The 24,953-nt window shown below is 39.3% G+C and overlaps 1 protein-coding gene across 1 annotated transcript in view; it reads left to right on the plus strand.

Moving 5' to 3' along the window:
- Nucleotides 1-24,953, plus strand: part of ADAMTSL1 (ADAMTS like 1) — a 445,880-nt gene that overhangs the window by 131,649 nt on the left and 289,278 nt on the right. The gene's annotated exons all lie outside the window — the stretch shown is intronic.

A 24,953-nucleotide genomic window follows, 5' to 3' on the forward strand; every position in this document is an offset into this window, starting at 1 on the left:
CAATTTTTTCATGTGTACAAACAGAGTAACAATATCTAATTTTAATGAAAGCCAATATTTACTGGGCACTGAGCACTGACATGGTGCCTCAGCCTCCTGAGTAGCTGGGATTACAGGTATGCACCACCACGCCTGTAAGGCACTGTGTTATGTAAGCATATGTCAGGCACTGTGCTATGTGAGCATTTCACATATGTTACCACCTTTAATCCTTGTGTGAACCTATGTGAGGTGATATTGTTACAATTTTATAGAGGAGGAAAATGAGGTTATGAGAGATTTAGTATTGTTGATTTATTCATTCAACAGATTTTTATTGAGCATCTACTAATGCTAGACATTATGCTAAAATACCAGAAATGCAACTATGAGTACAGGATGCAATGGGAACATACAGAAGAAGTGAAACACTGTAATTCAGTTTCGAAAATGTAGACAAGGCTCTAAGGTCCAGCTCTAGGGTCACTCTCTTTCTCAGGAACTCATGTAAGTCCTTCAGCAAAACTCCTAGGGGAATTAATATTCATTTTCTTGTCTTAGCACCTGTTTCCTTCTTCTTTCTTTTGTCTTACATTAAATTTCGTGACCATATAGCCAATTAGATTGAGAACTTCTTACTAGGAGAGACCACATATTACTCATCTTTAGTTTCCTTATATTTATGTTGCTCAGTATGACTGCCACTGCATGGATGGAGCAACAAGTCAATAAATCTCTCTGTTGGCCATTTTTGTCTCTTGATGACCAAGCCCTCCCTAAAGCACAAAATTATTCATCTTAAATGTCTTTTTTATCTTTTAATATATTTGTGCCTTGTTCTCATTTCCTTCAGGCTGTGAAACAGATCCTGTTGATGTGAGCTAAATTTTGTTGTATTCTAGGCTAGGAGTACTTTGGAATTTGGAATCTGCTGCCATCTACTCCTTATTTACCATGGCTTAGGATTAAATTGGATAATCTTCAGTCATATTTCTAATAGTTCAACTCTCTCTATTAGTAATATGCTTATCAAGTTGTTGACCCTAAAACAGTAGTCTTTCCAAAACTTGAAGTACAAGGTTTAAAAGTATATTAAAAATTTGAAAGATTTGAAACCTTGTCCTTGGCTTTTTTTTTTTTAAGTCAAATTAAAAATAGGCAAAGTAGAATTCAGGAAGCCTTTTTGAGATTGGGTGTCTTATGACACTTCGTGTAATTATTTAAAAAATGTTAAAAATCAAATTCAAATGTGAAAGACGACTAGTAATTATACATTGGCTAACTGGCATACTTCCAAGGAAATATCAAGTGAGGAAAGGGATGTTTTTTTTTTAACGTTGTAGCTACTTTAATTGTAAAGATCCTTAATAAAAAAAATTTAAAGCATCAAGTACCTTCCAGATTTTGAGGCTTTGAACATAATTTTACCCAAGTGTTAGCACATTCTTGGTTGCCAAAGGCTCCCTTGGAACAATCCTAATAAGGTCTGTTTTCCAGAGTCAGGAAAATCCACCCAGGCCCTAAAATTAGTGTAATAAACCCCACCTGTCATCTCTATTGCCTCTTTGGTTAGACTGCCCTGAGGAGCCCAAATCAAGAAGGAACAAAGTGTTTTTGATGTGGACTGACTGCTTGTGATCCAAGAGAACACTTAAGAATCTGAGAAATCTAGGGAGAATGGCAAGCAATGATCTGTGTGGTTAATAAAACAACAAGGCCAAGACAAATTCAGAGACCTTGGGGATATTTTGAACCTCTCTACAAAGCTAATCGCAAATCAGTACCTTTGAAAGGGACCATGGAGAAATTATCAGCTGAATCTCCTTATTTTGTTTTATTTTATTTTGTGTGAAACATAAAATATGACCAGCATCAGGGCAGAATGTGACTTGCCCGAAGTCTCTCAACTAGCAAGTGGCAAAGCCAGAAACACTCAAACCCGGGTCTTCTGGCTCCAAGTCCACTGCTCTTTCATCTGAACGAAGTGAGAATGCTTTTTATGTGTGTTTTTAAGAACCTTTAAACAAAAAATTTTAAGTACTTTATTTGGATTATTTATTCATTTTTGTTCATCTCTTTTTATTTGGATTATTCATTTTTGTTTGTCCCTTTCACCATTACTAAGTGCACTTCAGTCCCTGTGCTAAATTTCCCTCCCTTGTGGCCAGATTATCACAGGAACATTCCATTTACTTAAAAGAAGTTGTATTATTAAAAAAAAAACAAAAAACACGTGGAAAACTTTACCAACAATGCAACATTCCAAAAACATAATGCTCATCATTTCCACTCCTTTAGAAATGCCAAGTGCAAAGCCACTGCACCTGCACATCATAGTGATCTCAGGGTGGCCAAGAGCTGGTGGCTGACTAGTCCTGTGTGAGCATGGGTTTACAAATGCACTTGAGTACCAGTTTAGTTTCTTTGCCATCAATGTTACAAGTGATTTAAGTAACAGATATTTCAGAGAAAGGGACAGGGGTGGGTTGGGGAGGAAAGCTTGAGAAGCAGCAGCCAAAGTCACGCTCAAATGAAAGAATATACCCAGTGTTTTGTTTTCCCAAGTTTTTGACTATACTACATACTGTCCTCTCTGCCCCCAGGGTTCTCATGGTGGGGGAGGATTTCTGTCTCCTCCCTACTCCTGAGGGCGGCTGTCAACTTCTGAGGCAGAAATCTCAGTATTAGTGAGAGGTGACAGCATGCTGGCAGTCCTCACAGCCCTCGCTCGCTCTCGGCGCCTCCTCTGCCTGGGCTCCCACTTCGGCGGCCCTTGAGGAGCCCTTCAGCCCACCGCTGCACTGTGGGAGCCCCTTTCTGGGCTGGCCAAGGCCAGAGCCGGCTCCCTCAGCTTGCAGGGAGGTGTAGAGGGAGAGGCGCGAGCGGAAACCAGGGCTGCGCGCTTGCGGGCCAGCTGGAATTCCGGGTGGGCGTGGGCTTGGCGGGCCCCGCACTGGGAGCAGCTGGCCAGCCCTGCCAGCCCCGGGCAATGAGGGGCTTAGGACCTGGGCCAGCGGCTGCAGAGGGTGTACTGGGTCCCCCAGCAGTGCCAGTCTACCGGCACTGCGCTGGATTTCTCACCGGGCCTTAGCTGCCTTCCCGCGGGGCAGGGCTCGGGACCTGCTGCCCGCCATGCCTGAGCCTCCCACCCACTCCATGGGCTCCTGTGTGGCTCGAGCCTCCCCGACGAGCACCACCCCCTGCTCCACGGCGCCCAGTCCCATCGACCACCCAAGGGCTGAGGAGTGCGGGCGCACGGCACCGGAACTGGCAGGCAGCTCCACCTGCAGCCCCAGTGCAGGATCCACTGGGTGAAGCCAGCTGGGCTCCTGAGTCTGGTGGGGATGTGGAGAACCTTTATGTCTAGCTCAGGGATTGTAAATACACCAATCAGCACCCTGTGTCTAGCTCAGGGTTTGTGAATGCACCAATCAACACTGTACCTAGCTACTCTGGTGGGGCCTTGGAGAACCTTTATGTCTAGCTCAGGGATTGTAAATACACCAATCGGCACTCTGTATCTAGCTCAAGGTTTGTAAACACACCAATGAGCACCCTGTGTCTAGCTCAGGGTTTGTGAATGCACCAATCGACACTCTGTATCTAGCTACTCTGGTGGGGCCTTGGAGAACCTTTGTGTCCACACTCTGTATCTAGTTAATCTAGTGGGGACGTGGAGAACCTTTGTGTCTAGCTCAGGGATTGTAAACGCACCAATCAGCGCCCTGTCAAAACAGACCACTGGGCTCTACCAATCAGCAGGATGTGGGTGGGGCCAGATAAGAGAATAAAAGCAGGCTGCCCAAGCCAGCAGTGGCAACCCGCTCGGGTTCCCTTCCACACTGTGGAAGCTTTGTTCTTTCGCTCTTTGCAATAAATCTTGCTACTGCTCACTCTTTGGGTCCACGCTGCCTTAAGAGCTGTAACACTCACTGCAAAGGTCTGCAGCTTCATTCCTGAAGCCAGCAAGACCACGAGCCCACCAGAAGGAAGAAACTCCGAACACATCCGAACATCAAAAGGAACAAATTCCAGACACGCCACCTTAGGAGCTGTAACACTCACCACGAGAGTCCGCGGCTTCATTCTTGAAGTCAGTGAGACCAAGAACCCCCCAATTCTGGACACATTAGGGTTGATTGTCAGAAAGATTTATTAATTTGTTGATGCACCCATCCATGCAATAGTCTTTTATTGAGCCACATGATATAATGTCCGTTCAGCAGTTTCCACTCTTGGCTTTTTTATTTGACACAAGTTAGGGATGAAAGGATTTGTTTTTTGAATAGGGTAACAAGGATTTGCTTTGCTTGGGTAAAAATACAATTTGGCTTGTTAAAGAGGCAAAGACACAGTGGTGAAGCAAGTCCAGCTCTCCTGGCACCTGTCTTTTCCTTCCTGAAGGTGTGCCTTGGGACAGGCATGTGCCTCAATTAATGAAGGGGTGGGTGCTTAGGAGGAGGTAGGATCATCTTGTCAGTTTAGAGGAGCACTGAGTCTCTTCATGCATGGGCTTCTATTTTTTAATCTGGAGAAATATTTTTATGCTCACTTAAAACATGCTCTCTTAGGCAGTGGGTAGGTAGAATGGTTTTGTCAAGGCTGTTTGGGTTTAGCCTCCCATTTTCCCAGTAGTAGTCTCCAAGTTTCTCCCTATAATTCAAAGTATCATTTTTTAGTTTTCTCCCTGAGTTTCATGGCTCTAAAGCAGAAGTTGCAAACTAGCAACGCTCCAGCCAGATGCAGCCTATGGATAACTTCTGTTCTGCACCCATCATGGGCTTTTGTAGAAATTTGAATTAGTTGCCAGTATTTAAATATAATTAAATTATATTTATATAATTTATTTATAAATTAAATATAATATTTCCAATAAAAATCTGGATTCAAAACAGATTTTTAATCCTTTAAAAATCAGATCCGGCTGGGCGCGGTGGCTCACGCCTGTAATCCCAGCACTTTGGGAGGCTGAGGTGGGCAGATCACAAGGTCAGGAAATCGAGATCATCCTGGCTAATGCGGTGAAACCTTGTCTCTACTAAAAATACAAAAAAAAAAAAAAAAAATTCAGATCTGCAGCATTTGGTCTGTACTCCAACACAGCAAGCATCTGATAGAGCTGAAATGACACTGCTGCCTTGAGATGCTGCATACTCTTTGGGGCCTCTTTCACTCACTGCACAGCCTGGACCTATAGATATCTGCTTTTCTGATGGTTCCCCAAAGGCTGTGTAGGCTAGGTATTTCTAAGGGGAAGGAGAAAGATCTATTGTCATCATGATGGTAGTGATAAGAATAGAAAAACAATCCTCATATATTAAGCTCTAACCATGCCAGATACTCCCAAGTACTTAACATGCTATTTAAACATCAAAGAACCCCATCTACAGCCCAAAAAGTCTAGTTTTCTTGCCCAAGGTCATATAACTTGTGAGTGACTGAGTTAGGATTTGAACTCAGATTTGTCTGACCCTATAGCCTGTGCTTTTTATTTTACTGTACTGATTCATAGAATTATACTTCCCTCCTAGACAACCCTCCCTGACTTTTAAGCCCCTGAGAATCTATGACTGGATACCAAGAATTGGGGTCCCTACTTGCCACTGGTTTTTAGGTTTCTATGAGAAACAGTAGGAAAGAGAAGTTCCGGTTATCACTGGTGGGGCTCCTTCTGCTTTCATCTCTTGTAGCTCAGGATCAGCTCTGGGTGCTAAGGCATACAGCCATTCTCCTGGGTAAAAGAAACCTTTGGAAACTTTTTCTACTAAATCAATTTGATGCCACATTAAAGGCTTTAAAAAGAACATTTGAATGTGAGGTAAAGAGTAACTACTCAAATTTTTAAAATCTAAAGAAACAAAAATATAAACTCTTAGCCTGTACCTATGATTGTTTCAAAAGAAAAAGAATAAATTTCTTATTCTTGGGACTATACATCTCATCTATGTTATCTTTCTTTCTTCCTGTTGATTCCATCCCACATCATCTTTAAAGCCTGCTGCTTTTCAAATCCAGAGTATTGTCAATTTCCTATTGGTTTCCTTCACCATTATTCTCCTTCACTTGTGTTGCTTTTCTTTCTGATTTCTCAAAACGTTAAACTCTCTTGGTTTTCTCTATCTCCTTTTGAAAGCTCTGGGAATACATTTCCTAACAAAGTTTCCTTCTATATACTCAGCTCCAGGATAGGACAATAAGTGCCCTTCTTGGTGAAATACATATACTCTATTTTAGGATTCTTTTGGTTACAAGCAATAGAAATTTAGTCTGCTCAGCGTAAGCTCAAAAGGATGAATCATTGAAAGGATAAAGATTAATGACAAGAACATCAACTATGTATTTAGCAAAATACGTATTGGGAAACTAGACCCAAACAGAAAGCTGAAAGGCCAGGCCTCAAGAAGCACAGGTGCCAGGGCAGCTTTGAGGTCCTCAGCTACAGGTGTGCACATATCTGGCAAAATTAACTTAGCTCTAATCATATTCTGACTCTTTCTGTCTCCAACCAATTTTCAAATTCCCAGGGAAGAGAATCTGGCCTAGTCTAAGTGTCTCTATTATTGAATTAATTAGCCATGGCCAGGGAATGGAGTGACTAACACAGTCATGGCCACTGGGGATTTCCTAGGGATGCTATAAGTGACTATGGGCATAGTGCCAGGTCTGTAATTATTTTTGTATATTTCTTTCTAAATTAGGGATTTGGTCTATATGAAAGGTGATTTTATTAAGTATGTGTAGCATATATTATACATTATAAATAAGGTATAGTATAATGTGGCACATATATACACATTTATATATTACATTATACATTATATATTATAATATACATTATATAGATGTAATGTAGCATATATACATTTCCATATACATTATATGTAATGTATATTGAAGTACATAGCTTCTGATGTATAGTAAAATAATTTGACAGAAGGTTCTTAGAACTTTTAAAAACCTGAAATTTTTATTGGTTAGAGATTCAGTCTGAGAAATAGCTCATATATTTTCCTATAATAGGAAATAATTTATTAAGGCAATAGCTTTGTAAATCTCATTAAAGTTTTACCATCTTCATGATTGTTAGCAATTGTAGCAGGGCAATGCAGTACAGGCTTCTGCATAAGAAATGTCGTCCTAGTTAGTGAATGGATGTGATTTCACTACTGCCTACTGCCTATGAGAAGGTAGTCATACCTTGAGTCATTCTTCTGCTCCCTTTACAGTGAATTGCATCTTTTATGCTTTGGTGGGTGTATCTGTTAGGTTGAGAGTGCTCAGAAGTTAATACTGATAGACAAGCCATGGAAAACTTCTGTCTTGGTTCATACTAAAATCTTTTTGCACTAGGACAAAACGAAACTTCTGCTGCAAACATGAGCCTCCTCTCTTCTTTAGCCAAAAGTTCACCAGGGTTCAAATAATTTCTTAATGGATTCCAGTAAGATTTTGTGGAGCTATAAGAAATAAGTTTCTGGTTTGCAGCCTAAAGGAATGTGCCTCGCACAGTACCAGCACTGGAATCAGGACCCACCTGGATTCAAGCCCCAGACTGGGCTTCTAATCTGGTTCTGATTTTGGGGGGACTTGGCAGCCTGCCTTTATTGTTCCAGGGTATTGCTGCCATTCTTTAATTCAGAGCTCACATCTCACCTCTTCCATCAACCCTTCCCAGGCTGATGAGAAATCAGCCCCATCTGTACCCCAAATCTAGTACATAGATCCTTTTATTCTCCTTCTCAAACAAATCTGTCAGACACAGGCACTTCTCAGCTGTCCATACTGATAAAGGAATATCTTTCTATAGGTAATCTATGATATCTAGTCTATGGAGACTTTTTCTTCCCTGTAGAAAGGTATCTGACACATGGAGTTAAGTAGGTCAGACAATGAGAACTGGCAACACTGGACTGCCCACTGAAGGGTCTATGTGTTTGTGCGGGTGAGTTTTCTCTGAATGTGTTTGTGTGGGTGAGTTTTCTCTGAATTTTTGATACTTACTTTCTAAGTACTCCCATTTTTCTTCCTTAGATCAATAGGCAACTTCTGAGAGGAAAAAAATGAGGTAAATATTTTTACTTAAAATGAGAGCTAAGTTTCTGACTTTTGAAGAACATCAGAAAATAATATTTTAAAACACCGACTAACATCCACTTACTTTTGTTCTTCTTCAACTCCTATGGTTGGATTTGTTGTTGTAATCATTAATAGTAATGGTAGGTGTCCCATGATTAAACTCTGAGAGCTTTCTATTCCTTTGCTGAATCCTTATAACAACTCTTGGAGGTATGATTGGTACCATTTTACAGGTGAAGAAACCAAGGGCTGGAAAGATGAGGTGACATGGACAAAGTTATGCAGCTAATAGATAGCAGAACTTAGATTCAGATTTAGATCCATCTGTCTCCAAAGCTATATGCTATGCTACGCTACGCTATGCTACGCTATACTGTGCTATGTAGTATGGTTGGGTCCATATATGTCTTGCTCAGTAGAAGAACAGTGAGTGCAAACACATGGAGTTTTGTCCACATCTAGTTAGAAAGAGGCCATAGGACCAGCTGGTATTTAGGGCAGAGGCATCATTCCATACTTCCTCAACAACCAACCACATAGCAGATGTTTACTTTTATTTGTTTCTGTAATGACACAGCTCTGTGTATTCCTTGTGTTAGTTGCTTCTGTGTCTGTTGCTTTTCTGCCTCCTATTCTTTTTTTATTATAGTAAAATGTAACATAGATTTTACCATTTTAACCCTTTTAAAGTATATAGTTCAGGGACATTAAGTACATTCACATTGTTGTGCCATATCCAGCACTTTTTCATCTTCCCAAACTGACACTCTATGCCTATTAACCAATAACTCCCTGTTAGAAATACCAAAATTGTTAGAAATAGATAATTGGTGCCACAAAGAAAAGATAGTATGGAGACAAAAGATCTCTCGGCAAGGCCATCTTTACTTTCTGCGGAAAGGGTGCTCAGTCGCAGATGGAACAATGGCGAGAGCACACCTGAACAAAGGAAAAGCAGACATATTTATCCTTACGCATTTGGGTTGTCCTTACTGCTGTGTCCTGCATCCATTGGCTGGAGCTGGACCTCATATTCTTAAACTGACACCCGATTTGCTAGTAATCTAAAACTTTCCTAAATAGGTAAGTACAAGGAAGAACGAAGAAGTTGCTTACAAAAGTTTTAAGGAAGCAATAACATTTCCAAATAAGGAAGGGGCATAGGCTGCGAGCTGGAACGTGCCTGTGAGCATGTCCAACAATTACATAGGGTAGGGCTTAACAAAGAGTTATTAGCACAAAGCAAGAAGGCTTGAGGAAAGTTAGTCTTTAAAATAAACTATTATTTCTAACACTTAGGATTTATTCTTTAACAAGAAGGAAAACTTTGAAGAGGAAACTTTCACTTTCTACACTCCCCATTTTCCCCTCTTCCTAACCCCCAGTAATCACCATCTATTTTCTTTCTCTATGAATTTGACAATTTGGGGTGCCTAGTATAATGAAATCGTATAATATTTGTCCTTTTTTTGTCTAGTTTATTTTACTTAACCTAAGGTCTTCAAGGTTCTTCTATGTCATAGTGTGTGTCATAATTACATTCCTTTTTAGAGCTGAATAATATTTTGTTGTATGAATATACAACATTTTATCCATTTGGCATCTGTGGACACTTGGGTTGTTTCCCCCTTTTGGCTATTGTGAATTATGCTGCTGTGAACATAGGCACACAAGTGTATGTTCAAGTCCTTGTTTGCAATTCTTTTAGGTAGATAGGCACAGAAGTAACATTACTGAATCACGTGGTAATTGCATGTTTAATTTTTTTAGGAACGGCCATACTGTTTTCTGCCGTGGCTGCACCATTTTACATTCCCACCAGTTCTGCCTTCTACTCATGCCTACTCTTAGTTTATGAAGCCCTCTAGAACACAGCTGCTGCAATTTTTGAGTCTTTTACCCTTTAACAGCTAGGACAATACCATTCCCATAAAGAGTATTGATTAAAAGACATGCTTATTGTAGTGGAGATCATGATACTAAAATTACTTCAGCTTCTCCAGGAGATTTACAAATGTTTGGCCATGCAACTCCTCTCACTTGTATTTTTCCCTACCTTTTTTCCCTCTTCTGCTCCCAAGCTCAGAAAATAACCATGAAAATAGTGAGATGCCTCTCTGCAGGAAAAAAATAAAAGTGTAACTGTGCCTCTTTGCATACCAATGGGGTATTTCAGAGAGTGGCAACCTGTTTATCTATGCAGTTGTTGATTTATGATTGCCAGTACATGTTTGGCAGGCTGAATCCACATCTGCAATTTAAATGACTACTTAACAAAATGAGCCTTTTTTCCCTAATATCCAATTAGGCCCAGGGGCTGGCATTGTGGATGAAAAAGCAGTTACGTCGAAAACAGTTCCAATCCCAATTGCAAAAGAAGTTATCAGTGGTGGAACTATCAGAAAAACACTTGGTTCAGGAATGCAATCTTGACAGTCTACACATCTTAGGGCAAGAGCATGTTCGTACTCAGCAATGGGTTCTGCACTCCACCTTGGGAAAGAAGAACAGAAAAGACAGCCTGCTTTTGGTGTAGGCCCAGAGACAGCATCAGGCCTCAGATGAGTTTCCCACGTAACTCTTCCTATATCCCTCATTTTGTAATTGCATCACCCCTGGTACTGTAATCTTGAACACTTTCGGTGCTAAAGCTGCCAATTTTCCTGATTTTGTGGAATTTTTTGAGGTTCACAAATAGAAACAAGTGTACAAATATTCCATTCACATGCTTTCCAAATGTTTTTATTTTACCTTTGACTGAAACGGGTCAGAGCTGAGTATAAAGGTGCTTTGATATTGGAACACACTCTCCTTGCGTCACGCTTGACCCAGGCTGGGTGGCGGAAGCAGAGGTAGGTGCTACTTGTGTGAACTGTGTGTTCAAGTCAACATGCTCTGGAATTGATAGTGTGTCATTCTGGGTTTTCTACTCCTTTTTGACACTGCGTGGTACAAACCAAAAGTTCATATTGGGGTCATGATTGCTGGCTTTTGGCAGGGCTTGGCGAGAAGGTCTCTGCAGGGTTAGGCCGCCCAGATGCGAGCTGTTTGGGCTGAGTTCAGTTTGTTTCCATTCGCTCCCTCTCCCTCCTCCCTTCTCCTCAGTCATGCCAACTGCTACTGGAGATGTTTTTCCTCTGTTTAAGGTAATAACCGAGTCAATGCTGAAGCCAAGCTATAGGCAAGCATTGAAAATAAATTTTCAAGAGGGTTGTTTACATATTATTAGAAAAAGCCTTGGAATCTTTTTGAAAGTTTTTGTTTCCTGAGAAACTGTCCTTTGGGAATATCTTTGTTTTTTGAGTGCCTTTAGCTTGGTGCTGAGAAATAAACTTAGGAAATATGATTGAGATGTAGTGGGCTAGGTTTTTAAACAAAATGCTCCAAACATTCCCTCAAAAACCATTTCTCTAAACAGAGCGCTCACATGAATAGCTGATTAGTACATGTGGTGCTGGCCGACCTCTTGAGGATACACACTGTTTGCTTGAAAGTCCCCTGGTATATTAGGTGACCTAGTGTAATAGGAATGACATTTTTTAAAGAGACTAAATCCCAATTCTGTCATTTTCTAGATAGGTGATATAGGTAGTTGCTTTGGTTTTGTCACCTGTTCAGTTGCAGAGTTTGTTTTACATTCTTCACGAACTCTGTAAAACACCTGACAGGACTTGATCACACACCGTACTTCATAAACACCACAATTCCTTCCCCCCCAATTTTTTTATTTATTGCCTCTTCTCGGCCTCAAGTTTGGTAAGTGAGAATCATCCACTGCTGCAGTCTATAATTTCCTAATGTAATTTCCCACTCTTCAGAATAATTGTGGCTGACAGTAGTTATTTTCTCCCTTCCTGCCAACTAAGATACAACGTCCATTCACTTGCCCTAAGACAAAAGGTTTTGTGGCCTCCAGCTGTGAAGACCAGATCTCACTGAGACAAACAACTGCTCTTATCTTAGGGAAAAAGACAAACCAGCCAACAATAAGCAATCCATGTAAGCCTTGCTCTTAACACACTCATTAAAAAGAATTTTGAAATTGAGGTTGGAAATCATCTGACAACTCAATGCCCGAATGTTCTGGGGAGGATGTTCATAAAAATTCTTCTAGTAACAAATGTGTTCATCTCCCCTTTGATATGTATCCCAGCCTGTGATTCACTGGAACATGCCTGCACCTACAGAAGATAGTTCAACTTTCGATTGTAAAATTTTAATGTTGAAAAACAGCCCGAAGACTAGGTCAACACTCTGCCAAGAATCCACTTGAAACAACTCTTGAAAACCATAAAATTCATGGTCAAATATGTTTTTCTATCGAATGTGGCATTTGATAGACCCACTTTGTAGAATATGGGGACTTTTCAATTTAGAATCACATAGATGTATTGAAAAGAACGCATTGCATATTTTTTTTTCAAATGACTCAAAATTTTTTAATTGATACTGCATTATGCAATACATTTGAAACTATAATCTTTGGTGATCATTCCATTCAGCATTTTCATAATTTCTTTTTTTTATTATTATTATTATGCTTTAAGTTTTAGGGTACATGCGCACAACATGCAGGTTTGTTACATATGTATCCATGTGCCATGTTGGTGTGCTGCACCCATTAACTCGTCATTTACATTAGGTATATCTCCTAATGCTATCCCTCCCCCCTACCCCCACCCCACAACAGGCCCCGGTATGTGATGTTCCCCTTCCTGTGTCCATGTGTTCTCATTGTTCAATTCCCACCTATGAGTGAGAACATGTGGTGTTTGAATTTTTGTCCTTGCAATAGTTTGCTGAGAATGATGGTTTCCAGCTTCATCCATGTCCCTACAAAGGACATGAACTTATCATTTTTTATGGCTGCATAGTATTCCATGGTGTATATGTGCCACATTTTCTTAATCCAGTCTATCATTGTTGGACATAAACCACTTACTGCAAATTACATGCTTTTTATACATAATACATGCAGAAGAAATGCAGCGTGATGCAATATAGCCAAATTTGATTGTGGTTGTGAACCATAAAAATTGGAAATCCCTTTTCTTCTTTTCCCATGGTCCACCACGAAGCAGTAAGGTTAGGGTACAGAAGCAGGTAATTTGGGTACTTTTAGGGGGGATTTGGAGATAGCATATACAATTCCTGTGTTAAGGTAATTCTTTTTAACTAGTTTGGGATAACTGACTAAACACCAATAACTATTATAAAACTGTAGTGTTTAAAAAATTTCTAAACTTAAATATTCCAGTTACTACACGATTTAATTTTACTCTCTAATTAGACATACACTGTGTGTTGAATTCTGTCAGGTTTGGAATTTATAGTTTCAGCTGGATTTAAACTAGAACTATAGCAGGAAAGAAAAAGAATTCATTTCTATGCATGTGAGTGGGGGGTTAGTGGAATCTGAATCTTTCTGAATGGGAAAATGTATGCAGTCATTTCTTTTCATCTCAGCGTCTTTGAGTGAATTTGCTTTTGTCTAAAATGAAAGGAGAAACAGCTCATTTTTCCATTGTCATAATAGTGCAGTGATTCAGCAATATGTAACTGATTATGCTGAACCCACAAGGCTAGAGTTAGTAGGGGTAGCCAAATTGCTGTCAGCTATTTCCAGCTCAGTCCCATCACTATATCCAGCAGCTCACCTTTCATCTGGCCCTGGAAATTTGGGATCATTAAAAATCAGCCAGCTCACTTTTCTCTTAGGATTTTGTGACTCCTGTTTGATTGGTTCATTGTTAATTCTGATTAATAAGAATTTAAATTCTCGACTTCCAGAAGACTACTTTTCCTTTTAAAAAGATTGTAACTGATTTGCTTTTGGCTTATTCATTTAGATACAGGGATTCTTCTCCATTAAAATAAATAAATTTTGAATATCCCATATATTAATATGGGTTGCTGAATGCCCACTTTCTTTCATTACATTCAACTGGCATATTGATACATTCATATGGGCAGGAACTCCATAGGAGAAAACAGGACCCCAGACTCTTGTCCCAGTCCCTGAAAATATGTCTTTCCCAGCACCTTAGGTTTTAGAAGAATGACAATGAGAAATCTATTTTGTGCTGACAAATATATTTAATGATAGTTACTCGATTTTGTATATTTGAAAGTGGTTCCTGAATTAACTGCGGACCAGTAGTCTTGGAGTTGGAGAGCTAAGGAAGGATGTTTTCAGAATCCTAAACATTTCTCTTTAATTTAAGTAGAATGCAGAGGAGATGATTTGCTACTCCACAGCAATTTCAGAAAAGTATTTTTCATTTCTAATAGAACCCTACCAGAGGTCATTTCCCAAAGAGCCAACCACGCTTGCTGGTATTTCATTGGCTACTTAAGCAGGGTAGAGGGAAGTTAAAAAAAAAAATTATCCAGTGGAACTCCATCTGCTCTGACCTCTCAAGGAGAGTATATTCCTTCAGTGGAATTTGAGTTGTGATCTTACTTCCTATATGCTGTTATCAAATCCAAAGGGGCCGAAATAGATCTGAGCTTTTGCAAACTTGACCCTGTCTCTAGAGCTGTGGGACTTGGAGTCTACAGGTTCCCAGATCCCTAAGGCACCCTTTATAGCTTCAGATGCATTTCACATATATAATGAGAAAATACCTGCTGTTTGCACAGTGACTACATATCCCCCCCAAAATAATCAGCACACGGGGTCTGATAATTCTGGAGACTATGAAATAGAAGATTTGAAAATAGAGTTGTCCCAGAAATTCCAGGATAGTGGTCAGAGTTGTTATGTGCTAGGCAATGAACTGGATCTTTTTATATAAGCTATCACCTCAAATCCTTAGAACAAGTATATAAAATAGGTCGGATTATATAACTCACAAGAGAACTGAAGTCATACTGAGAGTGATATATTCAAGCCATCACATCCAGGTTGAGTTGTTGGTTGCATCACAATGTCATGCTGCCTCTTTTGTGGTTTAGGGTTCCACAACACGTAGATTCTTGGTATAAATAATGATGTTCCAGGGTAAGCAGTGGCGAGGAAAGTGAATATGTGGATCAAAAGCTGAGATGCAGCACTATGGTCTTGTTGGTCTTAAGTGTGACATTTCCAGAGGGGGAAATATACCTTTAGCAATTGTAAAGTTTATGGTAGAACTGGGGGTCATGTCATGGCTCCATTTGTTCTGTGATAGAGTAAAAATTATATTTTCTTAGCAGAAGAAATTTACTATCTCATCCAAATATTTTGTGCTATGGCTTTTTCCACTGGGAAAGAATCTTAGATTAACAATCTTTAGTTTCTCAAGCTGATCTGAAAATTCACTGCCTTGTGCATGCATTTGAGATACTTTTGAGGGACAGAAGTTTAGAGTTACTTTACAGATGATGCTTTTGCTTAAACTCTGCTTTTGATCAATTCTCTCCAGGCTCTACCCTAAAGAGACCCAATGTAGACAGACAGAAATGGCAGTAGAGAACCAGGAAGGAAAAAGGGTTATATTTGTTAATATATCAGTTGAGGATGTCTTTAACAGACTTTGAAAGCAGGATATTGATAGCACTGTCAAAGAAGTTTCAAATTAATATAAAGTAATAAGTTTTGAGAGGTAACGAGGTAAGAGCCAAAGAATGACACAAGCCCTCCTAACTTAGGAATCTGAGATGCATGAACAATTGTGATGGGAGGAGAATTGTTTGGGGACATAGATAAATCCCTCTTCACCTTTCCTTTTCCATCCTCTCTAACCTTGACACACAAATGCAGCCAGCACACTATTGCTGTTGGAATATTGACTTCAGATAACATATCCAGACATGTAAACAAGAGTTTAATTGTGTGTAGAATTTTGTTTAAATTATGGACCATATCTGGAATTTAAAACTCTTTAAATATAAATTTCCAGAAAAATTTTCAGAGGTACACGTGTGAGTTCCAGCCATGATACTAGAATAGCTACTTTGTGGTGACTTACTGAACAGACACATTCCAGTAAGATCCACATTTGTACCAGGGCAGAATACCAGCTGCTATCCTGTCTTCTCAACAAAGGACTCTTGTGTTTAAACAAAAACTATGTACTGTATGCCCAGCAGCAGAAGGGAGTCTGAGCAGTGATGTCAAAGTATACCATGATGTCACCACAATTCACAAAGAATTACAGTTAACGCTATGTGAAGTGAGGCCAAATTCAACACTTTCCCTCTTGGGTACTTCACAGACTGAGAGACAGAAGCAAGGCCAGAGGTCAGGCCTTTGTATAATTTTGTTTTGCATTCTCCAGACACCCTAATTTTGGAAGCAGGGGAGGGAGAAGACAGCCTGCTAAAGAAAAGTCCCTGACCATCTGCTGAGAGTGAATTGTAGTGTCTGTATGCACAAATGTCTATACTAGGATAGTTCTTAGGATTTTTGCTGAAGACTACTAAAGAAACAAATTTCACCAAAATACGCAAAAAAATCCAGATGTGTTTAGCAATAAATTTATACACGAATTTATCCAAGACCCTGAAGTAAATAAGACGAGAACACAATAAATCAGACTGGGAGCACCTGAGAGTTTTAATAAACGTTAGAAATCAGACTTACTTATTCTCTTTTTCCCTTTCAGAGTGTTTATCCAGCCGTTAGATGGTTTAGATTCTTGACCTCAAGAAAGGCAATATAGGAAAAAATTATTTAAAATGTTTGCAGTCTTAGCTCAAACAATAAAGGACAGAAATAGGACCCTTAAAAATTAGCACCTGGCAAAAGTTTATTCCTATGAAACCAGGTCCTCCTCTATAATTTAACCACAGAGGCTGCCAAAGTTCCTACCCTTTGGTGGAGGTGGGAGTGTGTAGGTTAGGTGTGGAAAGAATGTGGCTTTGCCCCAGCCAGACCACCAGCCAAAGGGCCGGAGCTCACAAAAGGTAAAGGGAAGAGCCAGGCCAGGGGATTGCCCAAGCTGAAGTCTATTAGGAAGAGCCAGGAATCAGGAACTCAGTAGATCAAGTACAAAGTGAATCTAGATCCAGAGTTGGTGTCAGAGTCAGGGCATGAAGCCTGGGGCACTGTGCCTAGCAGGAAAGAAGTCAGAGGGAGGTACACTTGGAAATAATGAGCATTTATGCCCCAAGGCAATTCTGGAGTAGTGGGTGAAGGACCAGAGACATAGCAGGCAAGGTGACAAGTGGAAATTAAACTCTCAGATTACAGTGTTATAAAATGATTTGTCCTTAGAGATCTTTTTCTTTTAGAGAGTGTTCTTTGGTCTTTGGAACCAGTGGCAGAGATTTTAAATGGTAGCAGCTGTTATGTTTTAGCTTAAGACAAAGAGGAAAATTCTTTGAAATCGCAATATATCCCTGTCACCTGTGGTGTTGCCTATAGGCTGAATCCATTCATTCATTGAACACACATATTTTAGTTGCTTGCTGTACTCCAGGCACTGTTCTAGGTGGACAGTGAGCAGGGCATCCAAATATCGTTGACCTAGTAGGAGATAGAAAATGAATAATACGCTTAATAAATATCAATGGAACAGAATAGAGAACCCAGAAATAAGACCGCACACCTACGACTGTCTGATCTTTGACAAAAACAAGCAATGAGGAAAGGATTCCTTATTCAATAAATGGTTCTGGGATAACTGTCTAGCCATATGCAGAAAATTGAAACTGGATCACTTCCTTACACCATATGCAAAAATTAATTCAAGATGGATTAAAGACTTAAATGTAAAACCTAAAATTATAAAAATCCTGGAAGACAATGTAGGCAATACCATTCTGGACATAGGAACTGGCAAAGATTTCATGATGAAGATGCCAAAACCAACAGAAGCAAAAATTGACAAATGGGATCTAATTAAGCTAACAAACTTCTACAAAGCAAAAGAAACTATCATCAGAGTGAACAGACAACCTACAGAATTGGAGAAAATATTTGCAAACTGTGCATCTGACAAAGGTCTAACATCCAACATCTATAAGAAATTAAACAAATTTATAAGAAAAAAACAATGCCATTAAAAGATGGGTAAAGGACATGAACAGGCACTTCTCAAAAGAAAACATTTATGTGACCAAAGAGCATATGGAAAAAAAGCTCAACGTCACTGATCATTAGAGAAATGCAAACCAAAACCACAGTGAGATACCATTTCACACCAGTCAGAATGGCTATTATTAGAAAGTCAAAAAATAACAGATGCTGGTAAGGTTGTGGGAAAAAAGGAACACTTATACACTGCTGGTGGGAGTGTAAATTAGTTCAAGCATTGTGGAAGACAGCATGGTACTTCCTCAAAGACCTAAAGACAGAAATACTATTTGACCCAGTAATCCCATTCCTGGGTATATACCCAAAGGAATATAAATTGTTCTATTATAAAGGCACATGCACGTGTATGTTCAGTGCAGCACTGTTCACAATAGCAAAGACGTGGCATCAACCCAAATGCCCGTCAATGATAGACTGGATAAAGAAAATGTGGTAAAGAAACACCATGGAATATTATGCAGCCACAAAAAAGAATGAGATTATGTCCTTTGCAGGGACATGGATGGAGCTGGAGGCCATTATCCTTAGCAAACTGACACAGGAACAAAAACAAAAAAACAGACAAAAACAAATACCGCATGTTATCACTTATAAGTGGGGGCTAAATGACAAGAACACATGAAGACAAAAAGGGGAACAACAGACACTGGTGCCTACTTAAGGGTGAAGGGTGAGAGGAGGGACAGGATCAGAAGAAAACTATTGGGTACTAGGCTTAGTACCTGGGCAATGAAATAATCTGTACAATATAGCCCCATGACACACATATACCTATGTAACAAAGCTGCACATCCTGCACATGTACCCCTGAACTTAAAAGTTAAAAAATAAATATTATGACTGAGGAGAAATACAGCTTTAAATAGTCTGATCAAAGTAGATCTTATTGAGAAGGTATTGATTTTCTCAAACGAAGACTTCAAAGAGTCAGGCAACTGCCGTCGAAGTGCCTGAGGAAGAGTGTTACAGCCAGAGGTAGCAACTCAGGGCTGTCCTAAGATGAGAAAGTGTTTGTTATGTTTGAAGAACAGCAAAGAGACTGAGCCAGAGGGAGTGAGGTCAGAGTGGTCGTTCACATAGATGCTGTAGGACACTGTGGTCTGTTATAAGGGTCTGGTGAACCTGCAAGGAAATTTGCTAGTCCTGGCTATGACTGCTAAACCCCAGAAGAGAGAATGCCAGGTGTGGGGAGGATGTGCATCCTCCTTCTGCGTGTCTCTTCATTGCCATCTAAACATCAAGGGGAACATGGTATCTCATAGACTAGAGAGATGCTCACTGATGACACAGTGCTATTCAGCCTAGACTTCAACTCTGGTGACAACAAATCCTAGTAATGCGATTTGCAGCAAGTTGTGTAATCTTTCTGTTTCAGTTTTCTTTTTGTGAAATAGACACAACTGTAGCTAATTTTCAAGGTTATTACAAGAATTATGTGAGAAGCTATGTATCTAAAAATAGCAAGTTTTGGCAAACACTAGTTCACGGTTCCTTCTGTAAGCAGGTTTCCCTCCTGTCTTTCTCCTCCTCCATGCCCCTTTGACCTTTAGTTATACTGATCTGACTCCCTTTCTACTCTCACCTGTTTTGAAGAAATAATCTGATTAAACCCCCTCACCTAGATTTAGACCATACCTACCACCTAAATGTATTCCCAACAGCACCATAACAGCCAGCATAATGCCTTATGCTCAGTTGATTTGGTCTAATTTAAGTATAATCAGCAACTTCATGTGTTACTCCTCCCAAGGGTATTGGAACAACAAACAAAGGACTACAACAGTGGTTCCCAACTTCTTAACACAAAGGAGCCCTTTATTATTTTTTTTTCCTATGGGCCTTGTGTTTTGGAAATTTCCATCTACTCAAAACACTGCATGTATTAAGTAATAATTTGTTTTCCCATTTTATAGCTAAAAGACCTGAGTTTGCAATTAAAAAATAAATACAGTAAAGGTCAGGATTCAGCTTATTTGTATAGTGAGATGATTGGTGTTTTGATGACCTTATGTAGTTTTACTGCAGGTAAATGTATTTCCATTAGGCTTTTGGAAATAGTAAACATAGCTCATGGAGTACTGTTAGCACCTTTGTGAATTACTGGAGATTCTATTTTCTCATATTGGAAACCCTAGTTGTAAGCCAAAAAAAAAACAAAAAACAAAAAACAAACCGAAAAACCAAGTGTGTAAAAGAGGAAATTTTGGTACCCATAACAAACCATGAGAGAGTTATGTATGCCTGCCTGTGTGGCGGGGGGAGGGGTAGGAGGTGTGGACTACAGGTGTGTTGGGGCTGAGCACCTTCCCATTCACTTGCTATATGTGCTTCTAAGTCACAGATCACAGATGAAACCATCTGCTCATCCCTGTGCATAAGTGTAGCTCTAGAGGTAGTGATCTTGATTAGAATATTCAAACTTGTTATTACCACTCACTATTGCCATATAAATATTGTATATTATGCCTTTTCATGGTTAATGGGTATCCTACTATAATTTATAGTCAAAATATCTCAAGGTGGAATTTTGGTTTTGTTATTCACCAGCTCTGTGACCTTGGGGAAGTTATCTTCTCTGAACCTCAGTGTTATAATCTCAACTTGAAATCATTCAAATCTTAAGATAAATAATATCTATGGATAATTGTTTAAAAGGTAGGCAACTAATTCCTTTCTCTGGTTCTGAAATGGTAAATGGGTTTAGTTTCCTGATTTGACAACTATAGTCTATGGGATTTGGCTTCTAGAGCCCAGTGTCTTTAAGGATCTGGAGCCACATAAAACCTCAGTGACAGAAAGTGCCGCTGCTGATTAGTAATATCTACTGTGGTCCTGGTAGGAGGTATAGCTGCACATGTGCCGGAATTTTGCCAGCCCAGCCCTAAGTACTCCAAAGTCTGCCCTTGGAGTAAATCAGACCATCATAATGCTCTTTACCTGGACGATTTATTTGGGCTCCTTAAAATTTGCTTTTATTTATTTTGGAGACAAAGTCTTGTTCTGTTACCCAGGCTGGAGTGGAGTGATGCCATCTCAGCTCACTGCAACCTCTGCTTCCCAGGCTCAAGCAATTCTCATTCCTCAGGTTCCTGAGTCGCTGGGGCTACAGGTGTTTGCCACCACACTGGGCTAATTTTATATTTTTAGTAGGGATGGGATTGTGCCATATTGGCCAGGCTGGTCTCGAACTCATGGCCTCAAGTGATCCACCTGCCTTGGCCTCCCAAAGTGTCGGGATTACAGGCATAAGCCACCACGCCCAGCATAAAATTTGCTTTTATCAAATGTCCCCTGACCATTAGGCTTCCTCAAAGGTTATTAGAGCCACCTCTTCGAAACTGCTTGTATTTATTTGCTCAGATGTTATTGGAACATTGTTATATGACATTGTCTTTCAGAAGACTCACAATTAATGTGTATCTATTATTTCGGTACTTTAATTATGGTGCTCCTAAGTGGTTTTTGATTTATTCATTTATTACACAAATATTTATTGTCTACTATAAAGAACACATTATTGCATACATTTTCTAAAAGATCCAGTAGATTCTCCGCTCTTACAACTGCTCATGTGTTCCTATTTTCTAGGAAGCTCAAATCCAGATGTGACCTTCCCCCATCACATCTAGCAACTGTAGGGGACGGCATAGTGTGCATTATGTTTAGTTCTCTCATTTCTAGATTTGTCTTTCTTACCTTTGCCTTTCTTTTTGCTCCGTTCACTCATTTTTTTTAATTTTATTGTTATTTATATGCTATAAATCTTTTTATTATTTAATGAAAGGGTAAGCATAAGCAAATTAATGAATATCTAAATCTTTTGAGGATGAGGTTGGAAATGCACTCCCTCCCCTATTTATTAAAATAATTAGTAAATAAAGGATAATCTATGTAAATCACACTGTTACCCATAAAGTTCTATCTGAATTAAGTAAATATAAATAAGAGCAGCTATGACCAGATTTGCACAGTTTAGTTTTCCATATTTGTCTTTCCCAGTGCTGAAAATAGAAGGCTTTAAAAGTTTCTTACCTCATGGTGTTGGATCAAGAAAAGCTTGACATCACTGGCTCAGTATTTGATGCTAGACTGAGGTCCTTATGGGAAACCATTTGAAATGAATCCAGTGTGAACCCATCCTAAGAATGTCAGTCTGAGGCATGATATCGGCTTATGGATTATGTTTATTTATGTTCTCCAAATTATTAGCATGGTGATCTTTCTTTCTCCTGTGGCTACTAATGAAGACATTTTATTATACATATTTCAGTGTCTAGAGAATTTCAGTCTTGCATACTGCCTGTTCTCTTACTATCAGCTCTGTAAAGTGAAGGAAGAAACCCCTACTGCAGGCCTGATGCCTAAAATCTGTACAATATGCTAAGTCTCTCAGCCAACTTGGATTGGATGCTATAATCCTAGTTTGTTTTTTTTTTGGCGGGGCGAAGGGGGTGGGTCGGGGGGCGGTTCTCTCCCTCCCTTTAGTAAATCTGAAAGAAGAATAAAGAAAAATCAGCAGTGTTAAGTGTGCTTGCTCAACTCCAAAATAAGACAAGGGGCTGCATATCTTTGTACACATATATGTATATAAGAGAGGGTACAAAAAGCATACATTTAAGATATGAAAGCAGAACTTGATAACCCACTAGTGGTGTCTAAACAATGAAAACACTATTAATTTGGTAAGTTTCAGGGTGCTATTTTGCCTTTCTTTAAATTTTTCCTGGAGCTTCTCACTTTTTTGTTACCCGAGATTAAAATATTGCAAAATAAGCAACACTGTGCAATGATTCTGGATGAGGATGAGGTCAGACCACTGCATCCAGCTGACACCTCATAGTGGAGTACTAATAAGCTGTATTAGACCAAAATACTCAGTTTTCCACTGTTTGCAAGAAAATTTCATGCAGTTGCCAAAGTTATGAATGGTCATTATCTCACTTAAATGTTTTGTCCAGAATGGGGTGGGTCTGGGAACTCAGTGACCTAAACATTGCCTTCCATGACACTTCTCTAATAATTAACATAGGTGCACTTGGGAAATAATCTCTGAAAAATAATAGCCCTTTACAGCAATTCTTGTTCATGCATCAGGACAGAGGTTTAGGTTTAGCCTCTTGCTGTCATTTATGGTATGTCTGTTTCTTTGTGTGCACAGTTGAAAACACATGTACATATACATAATTACACACATGCATGCACACATTTTTGCAGACTTGTATATCAATGGCTGCAGTCTAAGGTTGCCTATCTGTAAACTACATTGGAACTGTTAGCAAACCATTATGTGTTTCATTGATTCAGCAGCATTTGTTGTGCATCTCAAACGCCTGATACTGGGCTGAGCAGCAGAGATATCAAGATTAGTAAAACACAGGTTCTCAGGTAGCCCAGGATGTTGTGTGGAGATAGACATGTTAATAGAGTAAACTCAATATAAGTTATGTAACAATTTGAATTGGGTATACATGAAAAAAACCCAAAATAATAGTGGCTTAGACACATAAAGGATTTATTCTCTCCCAAAGAAAAGATGTAATCCGTCCAAGTGTGGTTCAGGAAACAGGATCTTTCTCTCTTTCTGCTCTGCCATTCTGAGTAAAGGCTTCCATTCTCAAGATTGTCTCATTTCCAAGATGGCTGCTAGAGCCAACAGGAAGGTAGGAAGGCAGAGGGCAGAAAAGGCATTCCCCAGCTAAGTCAGCTTCTTTTAAGTAGCCTTCCCAGAAGCCTCATATAACACTTCTACTTTTATTTCAGTAATTATGATTTGTTCTCATGACCAATGAGAAATGTATTCTTTTAACTGCATATAATGCTAACCCAGATAAAATTGGGGTCCAGTACAAGAAAAATAAGAGAAGATGGATATTTTATGACAACCAGAAACCTCTGCCACATGAAGGTATGAAGAAATGGCTATGGAAACATACAGCAATAAGGCAGTTACCTCCGGAATCTGGACAGGCTTTCTTGAGGAGACACCTAATTTGGGATTTGAAGAATGACTAGGAGTTTCCCAAATAAAGAACAGGGAAAGAATATTCTAGGCAAAAAATAATAGCGTGTGCACAGAGGGCCAATTAAGCCCATTTTTGTATTTCTGTTTATTTTTCTCTCTGTTATTAATAGTAGGTCTTAGAGTAACAACTAATTTTAATTAATCTAATAGTTACTCAAAATCAACAGATTAAGATATGTCAAGTATGATTATCCTGATATCCCTGCAAACAATTTTCCACTTGGACCAAAGTAAGAACATTTTATCTGATATAAAATATTCCACATTCTAAAAATAATTGAGTTGGAAGATTTTGGCATCTTGAAGAGGAATTGATAACAGAGAAAGGGAAGAAAAAAAAACAATTGTGTCAGGGAGATGTTTGTCTTTTAAATTCTGAAGCTAAACAGAGCCCATTTAAAACTGACTTGGTTCATATCCTGGGGTCCATAAACCCACACTGAGAGCACTAAGTTAGGTGTCTAGCCAAGTTACTCTTAAAGTATGTCACCTTCTATTTAGCTATTCCTAGTATTACTGTTACTTTGGATCTGTGAAGCTGAATTGTTCTTTACTTAAAATGGTTTTGGAACCATAAGAAATCTTTAGACTTAGAGAGAGATTTTCATGATCTCTAAGATGGCTCCATTACAGGCATCAGAGTCCATTAAAAATTTTCCAGAGAAACTTAAATCCTTTGAGAAACCTGAAATTCCTATAGTTTAAGGAGTAAATCCAGTTAGATTTGGGATGCCTGAGAGTGGAAATTCCTGTGCCCGATGCCCATGCTGTCTTTCCACATAGTCAAGGATCTTGTCAGGTTAAGTCCCTCTTCAATCCCAAAAACCACAACAATAGTAGACTCAGTAATGTTTT

This window comes from Nomascus leucogenys, chromosome 1a, assembly GCF_006542625.1.
Source record: "Nomascus leucogenys isolate Asia chromosome 1a, Asia_NLE_v1, whole genome shotgun sequence".
NCBI classification, from domain to species: Eukaryota; Metazoa; Chordata; class Mammalia; order Primates; family Hylobatidae; genus Nomascus; species Nomascus leucogenys.